The following is a 23,026-nucleotide window of genomic DNA, read 5'->3' as shown; positions in this document are numbered from 1 at the left end:
CATAATTGACTTGTCCCTCAACCCTACTGTACCTAATAACCTTGCTCTTATTCACATTTACTCTCAGCTTTCTTCTTTCACACCCTTTACCAAACTCAGTCACCAGCTTCTGCAGTTTCTTACCCGAATCAGCCACCAGTGCTGTATCATCAGCGAACAACAACTGGCTTACTACCCAAGGTCTCTCATCCACAACAGACTGCAAACTTGCCCCTCTCTCCAAAATTCTTGCATTCACCTCCCTAAAAACCCCATCTTTAAACAAATTAAACGCATCCATGGAGAAATCATGCACCCCTGCTGCAACCCAACATTCTCTGAGAACCAATCACTTTCCTCTCTTCCTACTCATACACATGCCTTACATCCCTGATAAAAACTTTTCACTGCTTTAAACAACTTGCCTCACACACCATATATTCTTAATACCTTCCACAGAGTATCTCTATCAACTCTATCATATGCCTTCTCCAGATCCATAAATGCTACATACAAATCCATTTGCTTTTCTTAGTATTTCTCACATACATTCTTCAAAGCAAACACCTGATCCACACATCCTCTACTACTTCTGAAACCACACTGCTCTTCCCCAGGAATACACTTCTGAAACTGCACTGCTCTTCCCCAGGAATACTCACTTTTATCCCCTTTGCCTTTGTACAATGGCACTATGCAAGCATTCCACCAGTCCTCAGGCACCTCACCATGAGTCATGCATGATACATTGAATAACCTTGCCAACCACTCAACAATACAGTTACCCCCTTTTTTAATGAATTCCACAGCAATACCATCCAAACCTGTTGCCTTGCCAGCTTTCATCTTCCGCAAAGCTTTTACTACCTCTTCTCTATTTACCAAATCATTCTTCCTAACCCTCTAACTTTGCATACCACCTCGACCAAAACAACCTATATCTGCCACTCTATCATCTAACACATTCAACAAACCTTCAAAATGCTCACTCCATCTCCTTCTCACATCACCACTACTTGTTATCACCTCCCCATTAGCCCCCTTCACTGATTGTTCCCATTTGTTCCCTTGTCTTACACACTCTGTTTATCTCCTTCCAAAACATTTTTTTATTCTCCCTAGAATTTAATGATACTCTCTCACCCAATTCTCCTTTCCTTTCTTTTTCACCTCTTGCACCTTTCTCTTGACCTCCTGCCTCTTTCTTTTATACATCTCCCACTCATTTGCATTATTTCCCTGCAAAAATCGTCCAAATGCCTCTCTCTTCTCTTTCACTAATAATCTTACTTCTTCATCCCAACACTGACTCACTCACTACCCTTTCTAATCTGCCCACCTCCCACACTTCTCATGCCACAAGCATGTTTTGCACAAGCCATCACTACTTCCCTCAATACATCCCATATATATATATAGGAGACTTGTGTGAGGAAGTACCAGGAGAGACTGAGTACAGAATGGAAAAAGGTGAGAACAATGGAAGTAAGGGGAGTAGGGGAGGAATGGGATGTATTTAGGGAATCAGTGATGGATTGCGCAAAAGATGCTTGTGGCATGAGAAGAGTGGGAGGTGGGTTGATTAGAAAGGGTAGTGAGTGGTGGGATGAAGAAGTAAGATTATTAGTGAAAGAGAAGAGAGAGGCATTTGGACGATTTTTGCAGGGAAAAAATGCAATTGAGTGGGAGATGTATAAAAGAAAGAGACAGGAGGTCAAGAGAAAGGTGCAAGAGGTGAAAAAGAGAGCAAATGAGAGTTGGGGTGAGAGAGTATCATTAAATTTTAGGGAGAATAAAAAGATGTTCTGGAAGGAGGTAAATAAAGTGCGTAAGAGAAGGGAGCAAATGGGAACTTCAGTGAAGGGCGCAAATGGGGAGGTGATAACAAGTAGTGGTGATGTGAGAAAGAGATGGAGTGAGTATTTTGATGGTTTGTTGAATGTGTTTGATGATAGAGTGGCAGATATAGGGTGTTTTGGTCGAGGTGGTATGCAAAGTGAGAGGGTTAGGGAAAATGATTTGGTAAACAGAGAAGAGGTAGTAAAAGCTTTGCGGAAGATGAAAGCCGGCAAGGCAGCAGGTTTGGATGGTATTGCAGTGGAATTTATTAAAAAAGGGGGTGACTGTATTGTTGACTGGTTGGTGAGGTTATTTAATGTATGTATGACTCATGGTGAGGTGACTGAGGATTGGCGGAATGCGTACATAGTGCCATTGTACAAAAGCAAAGGGGATAAGAGTGAGTGCTCAAATTTCAGAGGTATAAGTTTGTTGTGTATTCCTGGTAAGTTATATGGGAGGGTATTGATTGAGAGGGTGAAGGCATGTACAGAGCATCAGATTGGGGAAGAGCAGTGTGGTTTCAGAAGTGGTAGAGGATGTTTGGATCAGGTGTTTGCTTTGAAAAATGTACGTGAGAAATACTTAGAAAAGCAAATGGATTTGTATGTAGCATTTATGGATCTGGAGAAGGCATATGATAGAGTTGATAGAGATGCTCTGTAGAAGGTATTAAGAATATATGGTGTGTGAGGCAAGTTGTTAGAAGCAGTGAAAAGTTTTTATCGAGGATGTAAGGCATGTGTATGTGTAGGAAGAGAGGAAAGTGATTGGTTCTTAGTGAATGTAGGTTTGCGGCAGGGGTGTGTGATGTCTCCATGGTTGTTTAATTTGTTTATGGATGGGGTTGTTAGGGAGGTGAATGCAAGAGTTTTGGAAAGAGGGGCAAGTATGAAGTCTGTTGTGGATGAGAGAGCTTGGGAAGTGAGTCAGTTGTTGTTCGCTGATGATACAGCGCTGGTGGCTGATTCATGTGAGAAACTGCAGAAGCTGGTGACTGAGTTTGGTAAAGTGTGTGAAAGAAAAAAGTTAAGAGTAAATGTGAATAAGAGCAAGGTTATTAGGTACAGTAGGGTTGAGGGTCAAGTCAATTGGGAGGTAAGTTTGAATGGAGAAAAACTGGAGGAAGTAAAGTGTTTTAGATATCTGGGAGTGGATCTGTCAGCGGATGGAACCATGGAAGCGGAAGGGGATCATAGGGTTGGGGAGGGGGTGAAAATTCTGGGAGCCTTGAAGAATGTGTGGAAGTTGAGAACATTATCTCGGAAAGCAAAAATGGGTATGTTTGAAGGAATGGTGGTTCCAACAATGTTGTATGGTTGCGAGGCGTGGCCTATGGATAGAGTTGTGCGCAGGAGGGTGGATGTGCTGGAAATGAGATGTTTGAGGACAATGTGTGGTGTGAGGTGGTTTGATCGAGTAAGTAACGTAAGGGTAAGAGAGATGTGTGGAAATAAAAAGAGCGTGGTTGAGAGAGCAGAAGAGGATGTTTTAAAATGGTTTGGGCACATGGAGAGAATGAGTGAGGAAAGATTGACCAAGAGGATATATGTGTTGGAGGTGGAGGGAACGAGGAGAAGTGGGAGACCAAATTGGAGGTGGAAAGATGGAGTGAAAAAGATTTTGTGTGATCGGGGCCTGAACATGCAGGAGGGTGAAAGGAGGGCAAAGAAAAGAGTGAATTGGATCGATGTGGTATACCGGGGTTGACGTGCTGTCAGTGGATTGAATCAGGGCATGTGAAGCATCTGGGGTAAACCATGGAAAGCTGTGTAGGTATGTATATTTGCGTGTGTAGACGTATGTATATACATGTGTATGGGAGTGGGTTGGGCCATTTCTTTCGTCTGTTTCCTTGCGCTACCTCGCAAACGCGGGAGACAGCGACAAAGTATAATAAATATAAATAATATATATATATATATATATATATATATATATATATATATATATATATATATATATAGTGGCAGATATAGGGTGTTTTGGTCGAGGTGGTATGCAAAGTGAGAGGGTTAGGGAAAATGATTTGGTAAACAGAGAAGAGGTAGTAAAAGCTTTGCGGAAGATGAAAGCCGGCAAGGCAGCAGGTTTGGATGGTATTGCAGTGGAATTTATTAAAAAAGGGGGTGACTGTATTGTTGACTGGTAGGTGAGGTTATTTAATGTATGTATGACTCATGGTGAGGTGACTGAGGATTGGCGGAATGCGTGCATAGTGCCATTGTACAAAGGCAAAGGGGATAAGAGTGAGTGCTCAAATTTCAGAGGTATAAGTTTGTTGTGTATTCCTGGTAAATTATATGGGAGGGTATTGATTGAGAGGGTGAAGGCATGTACAGAGCATCAGATTGGGGAAGAGCAGTGTGGTTTCAGAAGTGGTAGAGGATGTTTGGATCAGGTGTTTGCTTTGAAAAATGTACGTGAGAAATACTTAGAAAAGCAAATGGATTTGTATGTAGCATTTATGGATCTGGAGAAGGCATATGATAGAGTTGATAGAGATGCTCTGTAGAAGGTATTAAGAATATATGGTGTGTGAGGCAAGTTGTTAGAAGCAGTGAAAAGTTTTTATCGAGGATGTAAGGCATGTGTATGTATAGGAAGAGAGGAAAGTGATTGGTTCTTAGTAAATGTAGGTTTGCGGCAGGGGTGTGTGATGTCTCCATGGTTGTTTAATTTGTTTATGGATGGGGTTGTTAGGGAGGTGAATGCAAGAGTTTTGGAAAGAGGGGCAAGTATGAAGTCTGTTGTGGATGAGAGAGCTTGGGAAGTGAGTCAGTTGTTGTTCGCTGATGATACAGCGCTGGTGGCTGATTCATGTGAGAAACTGCAGAAGCTGGTGACTGAGTTTGGTAAAGTGTGTGAAAGAAAAAAGTTAAGAGTAAATGTGAATAAGAGCAAGGTTATTAGGTACAGTAGGGTTGAGGGTCAAGTCAATTGGGAGGTAAGTTTGAATGGAGAAAAACTGGAGGAAGTAAAGTGTTTTAGATATCTGGGAGTGGATCTGGCAGCGGATGGAACCATGGAAGCGGAAGTGGATCATAGGGTTGGGGAGGGGGCGAAAATTCTGGGAGCCTTGAAGAATGTGTGGAAGTCGAGAACATTATCTCGGAAAGCAAAAATGGGTATGTTTGAAGGAATGGTGGTTCCAACAATGTTGTATGGTTGCGAGGCGTGGCCTATGGATAGAGTTGTGCGCAGGAGGGTGGATGTGCTGGAAATGAGATGTTTGAGGACAATGTGTGGTGTGAGGTGGTTTGATCGAGTAAGTAACGTAAGGGTAAGAGAGATGTTTGGAAATAAAAAGAGCGTGGTTGAGAGAGCAGAAGAGGATGTTTTGAAATGGTTTGGGCACATGGAGAGAATGAGTGAGGAAAGATTGACCAAGAGGATATATGTGTCGGAGGTGGAGGGAACGAGGAGAAGTGGGAGACCAAATTGGAGGTGGAAAGATGGAGTGAAAAAGATTTTGTGTGATCGGGGCCTGAACATGCAGGAGGGTGAAAGGAGGGCAAAGAAAAGAGTGAATTGGATCGATGTGGTATACCGGGGTTGACGTGCTGTCAGTGGATTGAATCAGGGCATGTGAAGCATCTGGGGTAAACCATGGAAAGCTGTGTAGGTATGTATATTTGCGTGTGTGGACGTATGTATATACATGTGTATGGGAGTGGGTTGGGCCATTTCTTTCGTCTGTTTCCTTGCGCTACCTCGCAAACGCGGGAGACAGTGACAAAGTATAATAAATATAAATAATATATATATATATATATATATATATATATATATATATATATATATATATATATATATATAGTGGCAGATATAGGGTGTTTTGGTCGAGGTGGTGTGCAAAGTGAGAGGATTAGGGAAAATGATTTGGTAAACAGAGAAGAGGTAGTGAAAGCTTTGCGGAAGATGAAAGCCGGCAAGGCAGCAGGTTTGGATGGTATTGCAGTGGAATTTATTAAAAAAGGGGGTGACTGTATTGTTGACTGGTTGGTAAGGTTATTTAATGTATGTATGACTCATGGTGAGGTGCCTGAGGATTGGCGGAATGCGTGCATAGTGCCATTGTACAAAGGCAAAGGGGATAAGAGTGAGTGCTCAAATTACAGAGGTATAAGTTTGTTGAGTATTCCTGGTAAATTATATGGGAGGGTATTGATTGAGAGGGTGAAGGCATGTACAGAGCATCAGATTGGGGAAGAGCAGTGTGGTTTCAGAAGTGGTAGAGGATGTGTGGATCAGGTGTTTGCTTTGAAGAATGTATGTGAGAAATACTTAGAAAAGCAAATGGATTTGTATGTAGCATTTATGGATCTGGAGAAGGCATATGATAGAGTTGATAGAGATGCTCTGTGGAAGGTATTAAGAATATATGGTGTGGGAGGAAAGTTGTTAGAAGCAGTGAAAAGTTTTTATCGAGTATGTAAGGCATGTGTGTGTGTAGGAAGAGAGGAAAGTGATTGGTTCTCAGTGAATGTAGGTTTGCGGCAGGGGTGTGTGATGTCTCCATGGTTGTTTAATTTGTTTATGGATGGGGTTGTTAGGGAGGTAAATGCAAGAGTTTTGGAAAGAGGGGCAAGTATGAAGTCTGTTGGGGATGAGAGAGCTTGGGAAGTGAGTCAGTTGTTGTTCGCTGATGATACAGCGCTGGTGGCTGATTCATGTGAGAAACTGCAGAAGCTGGTGACTGAGTTTGGAAAAGTGTGTGGAAGAAGAAAGTTAAGAGTAAATGTGAATAAGAGCAAGGTTATTAGGTACAGTAGGGTTGAGGGTCAAGTCAATTGGGAGGTGAGTTTGAATGGAGAAAAACTGGAGGAAGTGAAGTGTTTTAGATATCTGGGAGTGGATCTGGCAGCGGATGGAACCATGGAAGCGGAAGTGGATCATAGGGTGGGGGAGGGGGCGAAAATCCTGGGCGCCTTGAAGAATGTGTGGAAGTCGAGAACATTATCTCGGAAAGCAAAAATGGGTATGTTTGAAGGAATAGTGGTTCCAACAATGTTGTATGGTTGCGAGGCGTGGGCTATGGATAGAGTTGTGCGCAGGAGGATGGATGTGCTGGAAATGAGATGTTTGAGGACAATGTGTGGTGTGAGGTGGTTTGATCGAGTGAGTAACGTAAGGGTAAGAGAGATGTGTGGAAATAAAAAGAGCGTGGTTGAGAGAGCAGAAGAGGGTGTTTTGAAGTGGTTTGGGCACATGGAGAGGATGAGTGAGGAAAGATTGACCAAGAGGATATATGTGTCGGAGGTGGAGGGAACAAGGAGAAGAGGGAGACCAAATTGGAGGTGGAAAGATGGAGTGAAAAAGATTTTGTGTGATCGGGGCCTGAACATGCAGGAGGGTGAAAGGAGGGCAAGGAATAGAGTGAATTGGAGCGATGTGGTATACCGGGGTTGACGTGCTGTCAGTGGATTGAATCAGGGCATGTGAAGCGTCTGGGGTAAACCATGGAAAGCTGTGTAGGTATGTATATTTGCGTGTGTGGACGTATGTATATACATGTGTATGGGGGGGGTTGGGCCATTTCTTTCGTCTGTTTCCTTGCGCTACCTCGCAAACGCGGGAGACAGCGACAAAGTATAAAAAAAAAAATATATATATATATATATTATCCCTGGGGATAGGGGATTAAGAATACTTCCCACGTATTCCCTGCGTGTCGTAGAAGGCGACTAAAAGGGGAGGGAGCGGGGGGCTGGAAATCCTCCCCTCTTGTTTTTTTTTTTTTTTTAATTTTCCAAAAGAAGGAACAGAGGGGGCCAGGTGAGGATATTCCAAAAAAGGCCCAGTCCTCTGTTCTTAACGCTACCTCGCTAACGTGGGAAATGGCGAATGGTTTAAAAGAAAAAAAGATATATATATATATATATATATATATATATATATATATATATATATATATATATATATATATATATATATATATTTATTCATTTATTTATTTTGCTTTGTTGCTGTCTCCTGCATTTGCGTGGTAGCGCAAGAAAACAGACGAAAGAAATTGCCCAACCCACCCCCATACACATGTATATACATACACGTCCACACACGGAAATATACATACCTATACATCTCAATGTACACATATATATACACACACAGACATATACATATATACACATGTACATAATTCATACTGTCTGCCTTTATTTATTCCTATCGCCATCTCGCCACACATGGAATAACATCCCCCTCCCCCCTCATGTGTGCGAGGTAGCGCTAGGAAAAGACAGCAAAGGCCCCATTCGTTCACACTCAGTCTCTAGCTGTCATGTAATAATGCCCGAAACCACAGCTCCCTTTCCACATCCAGGCCCCACACAACTTTCCATGGTTTACCCCAGACGCTTCACATGCCCTGATTCAATCCATTGACAGCACGTCGACCCCGGTATACCACATCGATCCAATTCACTCTATTCTTTGCCCGCCTTTCACCTTCCTGCATGTTCAGGCCCTGATCACTCAAAATCTTTTTCACTCCATCTTTCCACCTCCAATTTGGTATCCCACTTCTCCTCGTTCCCTCCACCTCTGACACATATATCCTCTTGGTCAATCTTTCCTCACTCATTCTCTCCATGTGCCCAAACCATTTCAAAACACCCTCTTCTGCTCTCTCAACCACGCTCTTTTTATTTCCACACATCTCTCTTACCCTTACATTACTTACTCGATCAAACCACCTCACACCACATATTGTCCTCAAACATCTCATTTCCAGCACATCCACCCTCCTGCGCACAACTCTATCCATAGCCCTCGCCTCGCAACCATACAACATTGTTGGAACCACTATTCCTTCAAACATAGCCATTTTTGCTTTCCGAGTTAATGTTCTCGACTTTCACACATTTTTCAAGGCTCCCAGGATTTTCGCCCCCCCCCCCACCCAACCCTATGATTCACTTCCGCTTCCATGGTTCCATCCGCTGCCAGATCCACTCCAAGATATCTAAAACACTTTACTTCCTCCAGTTTTTCTCCATTCAAACTTACCTCCCAATTGACTTGACCCTCAACCCTACTGTACCTAATAACCTTGCTCTTATTCACATTTACTCTTAACTTTCTTCTTTCACACACTTTACCAAACTCAGTCACCAGCTTCTACAGTTTCTCACATGCATCAGCCACCAGCGCTGTATCACCAGCGAACAACAACTGACTCACTTCCCAAACTCTCTCATCCCGAACAGACTGCATACTTGCCCCTCTTTCCAAAACTCTTGCATTCACCTCCCTAACAACCCTATCCATAAACAAATTAAACAACCATGGAGACATCAGACACCCCTGCCACAAACCTACATTCACTGAGAACCAATCACTTTCCTCTCTTCCTACACGTACACATGACTTACATCCTCGATAAAAACTTTTCACTGCTTATAACAACTTGCCTCCCGCACCATATATTCTTAGTACCTTCCACAGTGCATCTCTATCAACTCTATCATATGCTTTCTCCAGATCCATAAATGCTACATGCAAATCCATTTGCTTTTCTAAGTATTTCTCACGTACATTCTTCAAAGCAAACACCTGATCCACACATCCTCTACCACTTCTGAAACCACACTGCTCTTCCCCAATCTGATGCTCTGTACATGCCTTCACCCTCTCAATCAATACCCTCCCATATAATTTACCAGGAATACTCAACAAACTTATACCTCTGTAATTTGAGCACTCACTCTTATCCCCTTTACCTTCGTACAATGGCACTATGCACGCTTTCCGCCAATCCTCAGGCACCTCACCATGACTCATACATACATTAAATAACCTTACCAACCAGTCAACAATACAGTCACCCCCTTTTTTAATAAATTCCACTGCAATACCATCCAAACCTGCTGCCTTGCCGGCTTTCATCTTCCGCAAAGCTTTTACTACCTCTTCTCTGTTTACCAAATCATTTTCCCTAACCCTCTCACTTTGCACACCACCTCGACCAAAACACCCTATATCTGCCACTCTATCATCAAACACATTCAACAAACCTTCAAAATACTCACTCCATCTCCTTCTCACATCACCACTACTTGTTATCACCTCCCCATTAGCCCCCTTCACTGAAGTTCCCATTTGCTCCCTTGTTTTACGCACTTTATTTACCTCCTTCCAGAACATCTTTTTATTCTCCCTAAAATTTAATGATACTCTTTCACCCCAACTCTCATTTGCCCTCTTTTTCACCTCTTGCACCTTTCTCTTGACCTCCGGCCTCTTTCTTTTATACATCTCCCACTCATTTGCATTTTTTCCCTGCAAAAATTGTCCAAATGCCTCTCTTTTCTCTTTCACTAATAATCTTACCTCTTCATCCCACCACTCACTACCCTTTCTAATCAACCCACCTCCCACGCCTCTCATGCCACAAGCATCTTTTGCACAAGCCATCACTGCTTCCCTGAATACATCCCATTCCTCCCCCACTCCCCTTACCTCTTTTGTTCTCACCTTTTTCCATTCTGTACTCAGTCTCTCCTGGTACTTCCTCACACAAGTCTCCTTCCCAAGCTCACTTACTCTCACCACCCTCTTCACCTCAACATTCTCTCTTCTTTTCTGAAAACCTCTACAAATCTTCACCTTCGCCTCCACAAGATAATGATTAGACATCCCTCCAGTTGCACCTCTCAGCACATTAACATCCAAAAGTCTCTCTTTCGCGCGCCTCTTAATTAACACGTAATCCAGTAACGCTCTCTGGCCATCTCTCCTACTTACATATGTATACTTATGTATATCTCGCTTTTTAAACCAAGTATTCCCAATCACCAGTCCTTTTTCAGCACATATATCTACAAGCTCTTCACCATTTCCATTTACAACACTAAACACCCCATGTATATATGGTTGTGAGGCGTGGGCTATGGATAGAGTGGTGTGCAGGAGGATGGATGTGATGGAAATGAGATGTTTGAGGACAATGTGTGGTGTGAGGTGGTTTGATCGAGTAAGTAACGTAAGGGTAAGAGAGGTGTGTGGAAATAAAAAGAGCATGGTTGAGAGAGCAGAAGAGGGTGTTTTGAAATGGTTTGGGCACATGGAGAGAATGAGTGAGGAAAGATTGACCAAGAGGATATATGTGTCGGAGGTGGAGGGAACGAGGAGAAGAGGGAGACCAAATTGGAGGTGGAAAGATGGAGTGAAAAAGATTTTGAGTGATTGGGGCCTGAACATGCAGGAGGGTGAAAGGAGGGCAAGGAATAGAGTGAATTGGAGCGATGTGGTATACCGGGGTTGACGTGCTGTCAGTGGATTGAATCAGGGCATGTGAAGCGTCTGGGGTAAACCATGGAAAGCTGTGTAGGTATGTATATTTGCGTGTGTGGACGTATGTATATACATGTGTATGGGGGTGGGTTGGGCCATTTTCTTTCGTCTGTTTCCTTGCACTACCTCGCAAACGCGGGAGACAGCAACAAAGCAAAAAAAAAAAAAAAAAGAAAATATATATATATATATATATATATATATATGTATATATATATTATTATTATATATATATTTTTTTTTCTCTTTCATACTATTCGCCATTTCCCGTGATAGCGAGGTAGCATTAAGAACAGCGGACTGGGCCTTTGAGGGAATATCCTCACCTGGCCCCTTCTCTGTTCCTTCTTTTGAAAAAAAAAAAAAAAGAGGGGAAGATTCCAGCCCCCCGCTCCCTTCCCTTTTAGTCGCCTTCTACGACACGCAGGGAATATGTGGGAAGTATTCTTTCTCCCCTATCCCCAGGGGAGATATATATATAAATATATATATATATATATATATATATATATATATATATATATATATATATATATATATATATATATAAAATATATATATATATTTTTTTTTTTTGTCGCTGTCTCCCGCGTTTGCGAGGTAGCGCAAGGAAACAGACAAAAGAAATGGCCCAACCCACCCCCATACACATGTATATACATACACGTCCACACACGCAAATATACATACCTACACAGCTTTCCATGGTTTACCCCAGACGCTACACATGCCCTGATTCAATCCACTGACAGCACGTCAACCCCGGTATACCACATCGATCCAATTCACTCTATTCCTTGCCCTCCTTTCACCCTCCTGCATGTTCAGGCCCCGATCACACAAAATCTTTTTCACTCCATCTTTCCACCTCCAATTTGGTCTCCCACTTCTCCTCGTTCCCTCCACATCCGACACATATATCCTCTTGGTCAATCTTTCCTCACTCATTCTCTCCATGTGCCCAAACCATTTCAAAACACCCTCTTCTGCTCTTTCAACCACGCTCTTTTTATTTCCACACATCTCTCCTCCCCTTACGTTACTCGATCAAACCACCTCACACCACACATTGTCCTCAAACATCTCATTTCCAGCACATCCACCCTCCTGCACACAACTCTATCCATAGTCCACGCCTCGCAACCATACAACATTGTTGGAACCACTATTCCTTCAAACATACCCATTTTTGCTTTCGGAGATAATGTTCTCGACTTCCTCACATTCTTCAAGGCTCCCAGGATTTTCACCCCCTCCCCCACCCTATGATTCACTTCCGCTTCCATGGTTCCATCCGCTGCCAGATCCACTCCCAGATATCTAAAACACTTTATTTCCTCCAGTTTTTCTCCATTCAAACTTACCTCCCAATTGACTTGACCCTCAACCCTACTGTACCTAATAACCTTGCTCTTATTCACATTTACTCTTAAGTTTCTTCTTTCACAAATTTTACCAAACTCAGTCACCAGCTTCTGCAGTTTCTCACATGAATCAGCCACCAGCGCTGTATCATCAGCGAACAACAACTCACTCACTTCCTAAGCTCTCTCATCCACAACAGACTTCATACTTGCCCCTCTTTCCAAAACTCTTGCATTCACCTCCCTAACAACTCCATCCATAAACAAATTAAACAACCATGGAGACATCACACACCCCTGCCGCAAACCTACATTCACTGAGAACCAGTCACTTTCCTCTCTTCCTACACGTACACATGCTGCCTTACATCCTCGATAAATACTTTTCACTGCTTCTAACAACTTGCCTCCCACACCATATATTCTTAATACCTACCACAGAGTATCTCTATATATATATGTATATATATATACATATTATTAGGTACAGTAGGGTTGAGGGTCAAGTCAATTGGGAGGTGAGTTTGAATGGAGAAAAACTAGGGGAAGTGAAGTGTTTTAGATATCTGGGAGTGGATCTGTCAGCGGATGGAACCATGGAAGTGGAAGTGGATCATAGGGTGGGGGAGGGGGCGAAAATTTTGGGAGCCTTGAAAAATGTGTGGAAGTCGAGAACATTATCCCGGAAAGCAAAAATGGGTATGTTTGAAGGAATAGTGGTACCAACAATGTTGTATGGATGCGAGGCGTTGGCTATGGATAGAGTTGTGCGCAGGAGGATGGATGTGCTGGAAATGAGATGTTTGAGGACAATGTGTGGTGTGAGGTGGTTTGATCGAGTAAGTAACGTAAGGGTAAGAGAGATGTGTGGAAATAAATAGAGCGTGGTTGAGAGAGCAGAAGAGGGTGTTTTGAAATGGTTTGGGCACATGGAGAGAATGAGTGAGGAAAGATTGACCAAGAGGATATATGTGTCGGAGGTGGAGGGAACGAGGAGAAGAGGGAGACCAAATTGGAGGTGGAAAGATGGAGTGAAAAGGATTTTGTGTGATCGGGGCCTGAACATGCAGGAGGGTGAAAGGAGGGCAAGGAATAGAGTGAATTGGAGCGATGTGGTATACAGGGGTTGACGTGCTGTCAGTGGATTGAATCAAGGCATGTGAAGCGTCCGGGGTAAACCATGGAAAGCTGTGTAGGTATGTATATTTGCGTGTGTGGACGTGTGTATGTACATGTGTATGGGGGGGGTTGGGCCATTTCTTTCGTCTGTTTCCTTGCGCTACCTCGCAAACGCGGGAGACAGCGACAAAGTATAAAAAAAAAAAAAAAAAAATATATATATATATATATATATATATATATATATATATATATATATTTTTTTTTTTTTTATTGGCGGAATGCGTGCATAGTGCCATTGTACAAATGCAAAGGGGATAAGAGTGAGTGCTCCAATTACAGAGGTATAAGTTTGTTGAGTATTCCTGGTAAATTATATGGGAGGGTATTGATTGAGAGGGTGAAGGCATGCACAGAGCATCAGATTGGGGAAGAGCAGTGTGGTTTCAGAAGTGTTAGAGGATGTATGGATCAGGTGTTTGCTTTGAAGAATGTATGTGAGAAATACTTAGGAAAGCAAATGGATTTGTATGTAGCATTTATGGATCTGGAGAAGGCATATGATAGAGTTGATAGAGATGCTCTGTGGAAGGTATTAAGAATATATGGTGTGGGAGGCAAGTTGTTAGAAGCAGTAAAAAGTTTTTATCGAGGATGTAAGGAATGTGTACGTGTAGGAAGAGAGGAAAGTGATTGGTTCTCAGTGAATGTAGGTTTGCGGCAGGGGTGTGTGATGTCTCCATGGTTGTTTAATTTGTTTATGGATGGGGTTGTTAGGGGGGTGAATGCAAGAATTTTGGAAAGAGGGGCAAGTATGAAGTCTGTTGGGGATGAGAGAGCTTGGAAAGTGAGTGAGTTGTTGTTCGCTGATGATACAGCGCTGGTGGCTGATTCATGTGAGAAACTGCAGATGCTGGTGACTGAGTTTGGTAAAGTGTGTGAAAGAAGAAAGTTAAGAGTAAATGTGAATAAGAGCAAGGTTATTAGGTACAGTAGGGTTGAGGGTCAAGTCAATTGGGAGGTAAGTTTGAATGGAGAAAAACTGGAGGAAGTAAAGTGTTTTAGATATCTGGGAGTGGATCTGGCAGCGGATTTAACCATGGAAGCGGAAGTGGATCATAGGGTGGGGGAGGGGGCGAAAATTCTGGGAGCCTTGAAGAATGTGTGGAAGTCGAGAACATTATCTCGGAAAGCAAAAATGGGTATGTTTGAAGGAATAGTGGTTCCAACAATGTTGTATGGTTGTGAGGCGTGGGCTATGGATAGAGTTTTGCGCAGGAGGGTGGATGTGCAGGAAATGAGATGTTTGAGGACACTGTGTGGTGTGAGGTGGTTTGATTGAGTAAGTAATGTAAGGGTAAGAGAGATGTGTGGAAATAAAAAGAGCGTGGTTGAGAGAGCAGAAGAGGGTGTTTTGAAATGGTTTGGGCACATGGAGAGAATGAGTGAGGAAAGATTGACCAAGAGGATATATGTGTCGGAGGTGGAGGGAACGAGGAGAAGTGGGAGACCAAATTGGAGGTGGAAAGATGGAGTGAAAAAGATTTTGAGTGATTGGGGCCTGAACATGCAGGAGGGTGAAAGGAGGGCAAGGAATAGAGTGAATTGGATCGATGTAGTATACCAGGGTTGACGTGCTGTCAGTGGATTGAATCAAGGCATGTGAAGCGTCTGGGGTAAACCATGGAAAGCTGTGTAGGTATGTATATTTGCGTGTGTGGACGTATGTATATACATGTGTATGGGGGTGGGTTGGGCCATTTCTTTCGTCTGTTTCCTTGCGCTACCTCGCAAACGCGGGAGACAGCGGAAAAAAAATATATATATATATATATATATATATATATATATATATATATATATATATATATATATATATATATATATATATATATATATATATACATATATATATATATATATATATATGGTTGTTTAATTTGTTTATGGATGGGGTTGTTAGGGAGGTAAATGCAAGAGTTTTGGAAAGAGGGGCAAGTATGAAGTCTGTTGGGGATGAGAGAGCTTGGGAAGTGAGTCAGTTGTTGTTCGCTGATGATACAGCGCTGGTGGCTGATTCATGTGTGAAACTGCAGAAGCTGGTGACTGAGTTTGGTAAAGTGTGTGGAAGAAGAAAGTTAAGAGTAAATGTGAATAAGAGCAAGGTTATTAGGTACAGTAGGGTTGAGGGTCAAGTCAATTGGGAGGTGAGTTTGAATGGAGAAAAACTGGAGGAAGTTAAGTGTTTTAGATATCTGGGAGTGGATCTGTCAGCGGATGGAACCATGGAAGCGGAAGTGGATCATAGGGTGGGGGAGGGGGCGAAAATTCTGGGGGCCTTGAAGAATGTGTGGAAGTCGAGAACATTATCTCAGAAAGCAAAAATGGGTATGTTTGAAGGAATAGTGGTTCCAACAATGTTGTATGGTTGCGAGGCGTGGGCTATGAATAGAGTTGTGCGCAGGAGGATGGATGTGCTGGAAATGAGATGTTTGAGGACAATGTGTGGTGTGAGGTGGTTTGATCGAGTGAGTAACGTAAGGGTAAGAGAGATGTGTGGAAGTAAAAAGAGCGTGGTTGAGAGAGCAGAAGAGGGTGTTTTGAAGTGGTTTGGGCACATGGAGAGGATGAGTGAGGAAAGATTGACCAAGAGGATATATGTGTCGGAGGTGGAGGGAACAAGGAGAAGAGGGAGACCAAATTGGAGGTGGAAAGATGGAGTGAAAAAGATTTTGTGTGATCGGGGCCTGAACATGCAGGAGGGTGAAAGGAGGGCAAGGAATAGAGTGAATTGGAGCGATGTGGTATACCGGGGCTGACGTGCTGTCAGTGGATTGAATCAAGGCATGTGAAGCGTCTGGGGTAAACCATGGAAAGCTGTGTAGGTATGTATATTTGCGTGTGTGGACGTATGTATATACATGTGTATGGGGGGGGGGTTGGGCCATTTCTTTCGTCTGTTTCCTTGCGCTACCTCGCAAACGCGGGAGACAGCGACAAAGTATAAAAAAAAAAAATATATATATATATATATATATATATATATATGTTTGCATATGACTAAATCAGCAAGAGAACCTTATTCTTTGACAAGAATTGACAAAAGTGTCTTTAACCCTTTTGGTGCTAAAAGTGGATTTATCCAATTTGACATTCTTAGCCATATAATGCAAGAAGCAGGTTTACCCCCATGGCTTCACAAACACTTTTCCTTCTACTTCGACAAGTGAAAATACCCTTGCATCCTTGAAAGCTGTGCCACTTCTCCATTCAAGCTACCATCCATGAGCAACACCACAACTAGTGGATGTGTTTACATGTACTCACCTGTCTGCTCACGCAGTAAGTAGCTCCATGTTTTGAGGTTCTTTTATATTGCTGTTTGTATATTTTATTCTTTCTTTTTTTCATACTATTCGCCATTTCCCGCATTAGCGAGGTAGCATTAAGAACAGAGGACTGGACCTTTGAGGGAATATCCTCACCTGGCCCCCTTCTCTGTTCCTTCTTTTGGAAAAAAAAAAAATGTATTTTATACAAACTATAATACTAATATTATAGTAACTATCATCTGATATACAAATATACGACAGGTTTTGTAATGTGGTAAAATGAATGATAAGTCATTGTTCATCATTATTCACTGTTATTCTGTTCATTGTTCTTGTGTGCCGTGGTTGAGCCTTTTTTTTGAGCAAGTTGCGGTTGTTACGTAATCTTATGATATTTGTAAGCATGTTTGATAGGCCAGAAGTTTTGGAGAACTGCCTTATGCAAGCAGCTCAGCATATAGTGTTTGTTTACACTTGATCAGTTGATGCAGTGAGTGAGTAGCTATTTAACTCGTGTTTTTGATTCTTGTGTTTTGTGCATGATATTGAATTATTAGTCAACTGTCTGTTAACTATTACATAATTATTATGAATTATATTCCAATTCATGCAAATAAAATAAGCTGCCAAACAGTGTTTTTATGTTCATGTTTATGATTTCTGAAATGTTTTGTTTTTCCATAGTAATCATGAGTGGTAAGAGGAAGAGGACTGCAACTGATGAAGCCACTGAAGCTGTTTTGGCAAAGTCTGTGAGTGGGAATGAGTTAGAGAACATTGATGATTATGATGCCTGAGAATAACAGTTGGATGATGAGGAGGTGGAAACACCTGACCCACCTCTGTCAATCAGCTTAGCTACACCAGTTCCTGTACATGGACCTCTGTGGTAAAGTTTCTGACCATGAATCAGCACAGGCTTGAGGTCAGGCCCGCATGGGTTCAAATCCTGAGCATGGCAGTTGGCCCACACCCAACCCATGTGTTCTGAACCTCCTCTAGGGGCCTTTTGATAAATGGGTATCCAGCTTGGGCTAGGAGGTGTATACATGCATAGGAGTAAAAGCATGGTACATATATACAAGGTAAAGAGACAGAGCAACATGAGTGTATAACCTTCTCCATGTAACACAAAAAGTAATCATAAATGGTATGAAATTGAGAATGTCCAAGGCCCGAACTTCCCGGTTTGATGTGAAAAACTTGATATGTAGATTTGGGTAAAGTGTGAAATTTTATATTTTGGATGTTAGCCAGATTTTCATTCTTTGTAGATTTAGACAATTCATAATGTACATAATATGGTATTTTGTATTATCATTATCATTATTTACACTGAAATTGTAGTTACAAAATAAAACCCATAGCAAAATAACAGCTTTTGTTCTTCACCAGAAATCAGCACAGGCTTGAGGTCAGGCCTGCATGGGTTCAAATCCTGAGCATGGCAGTTGGCCCACACCCAACCCATGTGTTCTGAACCTCCTCTCGGGGCCTTTTGATAAATGGGTATCCAGCTTGGGCTAGGAGGTGTATACATGCATAGGAGTAAAAGCATGGCTACATATATACAAGGTAAAGAGACAGAGCAACATGAGTGTATAACCTTCTCCATGTAACACAAAAAGTAATCATAAATGGTATGAAATTGAGAATGTCCAAGGCCCGAACTTCCCGGTTTGATGTGAAAAACTTGATATGTAGATTTGGGTAAAGTGTGAAATTTTATATTTTGGATGTTAGCCAGATTTTCATTCTTTGTAGATTTAGACAATTCATAATGTACATAATATGGTATTTTGTATTATCATTATCATTATTTACACTGAAATTGTAGTTACAAAATAAAACCCATAGCAAAATAACAGCTTTTGTTCTTCACCAGAAATTTTTTTATTTCTCCAAGATGATCCTTCACTTTCTATATAGAAAGTGTTATTATGCAGTACATGTTGGAATTCAAATTTATTTTCTTTGTAACAGAAAATGATCTTCGCTATTTACTGACTTAGATGTGTCAGTTTGTGTGTTATTTGTTGAAAAAATATTTGTTTTCATGTTTTATGTAAATAATTTTATTATGGCCAGTATGGATTTTAAGAAATTTTTAGAAATTATACTCAGCTATAATGAAAGTAAATGTCAAATTGATAATTTTGTTTTTTGTGAATTACTGAAATGTTTTGGGAACTAGCTTTAAATTTAATTAAGCACCAAAAGAGTTAAATTATTGCTTCTGATTTTGCAGGAGAGGATGGGGAATATATACATATATATTCTTTATGATGTATAAAACAAAGAGGCAGGAGGTCAAGAGAAAGGTGCAAGAGGTGAAAAAGAGGGCAAATGAGAGTTGGGGTGAGAGAGTATCATTAAATTTTAGGAAGAATAAAAAGATGTTTTGGAAGGAGGTAAATAAAGTGCATAAGACAAGGGAGCAAACGGGAACTTCAGTGAAGGGGGTTAATGGGGAGGTGATAACAAGTAGTGGTGATGTGAGAAGGAGATGGAGTGAGTATTTCAAAGGTTTGTTGAATGTGTTTGATGATAGGGAGGCAGATATAGGATGTTTTGGTCGAGGTTGTGTGCAAAGTGAGAGGGGTAGGGAAAATGATTTGGTAAATAGAGAAGAGGTAGTAAAAGCTTTACGGAAGATGAAAGCCGGCAAGGCAGCGGGATTGGATGGTATTGCAGTGGAATTTATTAAGAAAGGGGGTGACTGTATTGTGGACTGGTTGGTAAGGTTATTGAATGTATGTATGAGTCATGGTGAGGTGCCTGAGGATTGGCGGAATGCTTGCACAGTGCCATTGTACAAAGGCAAAGGGGATAAGAGTGAGTGCTCCAATTACAGAGGTATAAGTTTGTTGAGTATTCCTGGTAAACTATATGGGAGGGTATTGATTGAGAGGGTGAAGGCATATACAGAGCATCAGATTGGGGAAGAGCAGTGTGGTTTCAGAAGTGGTAGAGGATGTGTGGATCAGGTGTTTGCTTTGAAGAATGTATGTGAGAAATACTTAGAAAAGCAAATGGATTTGTATGTAGCATTTATGGATCTGGAAAAGGCATATGATAGAGTTGATAGAGATGCTTTATGGAAGGTATTAAGAATATATGGTGCAGGAGGCAACTGTTGTTATAAGCAGTGAAAAGTTTTTATCGAGGATGTAAGGCATGTGTACGTGTAGGAAGAGAGGAAAGTGATTGGTTCTCAGTGAATGTAGGTTTGTGGCAGGGGTGTGTGATGTCTCCATGGTTGTTTAATTTGTTTATGGATGGGGTTGTTAGGGAGGTGAATGCAAGAGTTTTGGAAAGAGGGGCAAGTATGCAGTCTGTTGTGGATGAGAGAGCTTGGGAAGTGAGTCAGTTGTTGTTCGCTGATGATACAGCGCTGGTGGCTGATTCATGTGAGAAACTGCAGAAGCTGGTGACTGAGTTTGGTAAAGTGTTTGAAAGAAGAAAGTTGAGAGTAAATATGAATAAGAGCAAGGTTATTAGGTACAGTAGGGTTGAGGGTCAAGTCAATGGGGAGTAAGTTTGAATGGAGAAAAACTGGAAAAAGTAAAGTGTTTTAGATGTCTGGGAGTGGATCTGGCAGTGGATGGAACCATGGAAGCGGAAGTGAATCATAGGGTGGGGGAGGGGGCGAAAATTCTGGGAGCCTTGAAGAATGTTTGGAAGTCGAGAACATTATCTCAGAAAGCAAAAATGGGTATGTTTGAAGGAATAGTGGTTCCAACAATGTTTTATGGTTGCGAGGCATGGGCTATGGATAGAGTTGTGCATAGGAGGGTGGATGTGCTGGAAATGAGATGTTTGAGGACAATATGTGGTGTGAGGTGGTTTGATCGAGTAAGTAATGTAATGGTAAGAGAGATGTGTGGAAATAAAAAGAGTGTGGTTGAGAGAGCAGAAGAGGGTGTTTTGAAATGGTTTGGTCTCATGGAGAGAATGAGTGAGGAAAGATTGACCAAGAGGATATATGTGTCAGAGATGGAGGGAACGAGGAGAAGTGGGAGACAAAATTGGAGGTGGAGAGATGGAGTGAAAAAGATTTTGAGTGATCAGGGCATGAACATGCAGGAGGGTGAAAGGAGGGCAAGGAATAGAGTGAATTGGAACGATGTGGTATATCGGGGTCGACGTGCTGTCAATGGATTGAACCAGGGCATGTGAAGCGTCTGGGGTAAACCATGGAAAGTTGTGTGGGGCCTGGATGTGGAAAGGGAGCTGTGGTTTCGGTGCATTATTACATGATAGCTAGAGACTGAGTGTGAACGAATGGGGCCTTTGTTGTTTTTCCTAGCGCTACCTCGCACACATGAGGGAGGAGAGGGTTGTTATTCCATGTGTGGCAGGGTGGCGATGGGAATAAATAAATGCAGACAATATGAATTATGTACATGTGTATATATGTATATGTCTGTGTGTGTATATATATATGTGTACATTGAGATGTATAGGTACGTATATTTGCATGTGTGGACATGTATGTATATACAGGTGTATGTGGGTGGGTTGGGCCATTCTTTCGTCTGTTTCCTTGCGCTACCTCGCTAACATGGGAGACAGCAACAAAGCAAAATAAATATAGAAATGAATGTATTCTTTATCACTACACTATTATGTTATTGCATTGTTGTATCATTGTATCATCATAATTTGAGTTATTGCACCCTTGCTGTATTATATCTAGCTAATAAATGACCAATTAGTGATAGAATTTCCACGGTGAAAATGAAGTATGAAATTGTAAAACGTTTGATCATGCACTAGAACATCACTCATAGACATAGAAGGATATTTTTGATACTTTAAGCATTTGCTGATGACCACAAGGAAAATGAGACATGATAAGTTCCCAAGTGCACTTTCATATAATGATCACAACATCAGGGGAGATACAGGAATGAGATTAAAGACATAGTCAGTTGATATACTAGGAAGAGCCATAGCTAAGACACTATTGGTAAACAAGTGTTACTGGATGATGGTGTTTGGGTCTGGCACCATGCCTGTCATAGAATTTTATTAAGTGTACAGGAAAGGGAACTTTTTTCCAATTTTGCATACATCAAATCCATCCAGTTTGTGTAGACCTTCACTGATACTAATGAAACAATACTTTGTGTTTTTGATAATAGAAGATTCATTAATATTTCTCACTGTAAAGGAGTTATAGTAAATAACTGAATTAGCATAACTCCAGTCAGTACATTGGTCATGATTTCTAACATGAGTTGTTTGTTTATCAAGCTCAGTATTTGGTAATATGTCAAATTCTAATATGAACAATGTAGATTTACTTAACAAGCTTAATGATATCCAAGTTGATTTTGATATCAAAATGATAAATTTTGGTGTTTCATCCCTGTTCACAATAGTTCTCGTTGATGACCTCGTAGAATATCATGTTGATGTCTTGGATAATCTTGATTTATCAGTTTCAAATTCTGTGTTTATTGAACTGATAAAATTGTGTATAAGTGTAGTACTTCAGTTCAGTTAAGAAAATTATGCTCTGAAATTTGGTATGGCAATAGGTAACCTCCTATTACCAATATTAAGTAATCTTCATGTGGAATTCTTTCAAACAAAATTACTAAGGGATATCATACCCTCTAAGGCAATCTGGTTTAGGTATGTACATGATGATCTTTGTGTTAGGCCAACAAACAAAAATTTACAAACATTATATTCTATTTACTTAACAATTTAGAACCTTCTATTATATCTACTATAGAAGTGGAAAATAATTGTATGTTACCATTCTAAGATTGCATGATCCATATGGATAGAAACTGATTAAGTTTAGCATATACAGAAAACTCACCTGTGTTGGTTCTTTATTTTACTTTATATTATTTATTATCCCCTGGGGATAGGAGAGAAAGAATCTTCCCACGCATTCCTCATGTGTCGTAGAAGTTGACTAAAGGAGATGGGAGCAGGGGGGGCTAGAAACCCTCCCCTCCTTGTATTTTAACTTTCTATAAGGGGAAACAGAAAGAGACACGTGGGGAGTGCTCCTCCTCCTCGAAGGCTCAGATTTGGATGTCTAAATGTGTGGGGATGTAACCAAGATGTGAA

At 41.3% G+C, this 23,026-nt stretch overlaps 1 protein-coding gene across 22 annotated transcripts in view; it reads left to right on the top strand.

Moving 5' to 3' along the window:
• The window catches only part of LOC139758177 (uncharacterized), a 109,472-nt gene that overhangs the window by 2,661 nt on the left and 83,785 nt on the right, over positions 1 to 23,026 (top strand). For 4 of the 22 annotated variants that reach the window (XM_071679374.1, XM_071679382.1, XM_071679376.1 and 1 more), the window contains exon 2: positions 16,829 to 16,943. The exons of 12 other annotated variants lie outside the window; for them this stretch is intronic. The gene's annotated coding sequence lies outside the window, so the exon portion shown is untranslated. Of the gene's footprint in view, positions 1 to 16,761; positions 16,944 to 17,617; positions 18,799 to 23,026 lie in introns of those variants that run through there. 6 more of the 22 variants (XR_011714779.1, XR_011714778.1, XR_011714780.1 and 3 more) reach the window with 3 other exon arrangements.

Source organism: Panulirus ornatus, chromosome 29 (genome assembly GCF_036320965.1).
Source record: "Panulirus ornatus isolate Po-2019 chromosome 29, ASM3632096v1, whole genome shotgun sequence".
NCBI lineage: Eukaryota > Metazoa > Arthropoda > Malacostraca > Decapoda > Palinuridae > Panulirus > Panulirus ornatus.
The sequence above is the reverse complement of the archived record's forward strand: the minus strand, read 5'-3'. Positions and strand labels throughout refer to the sequence as shown.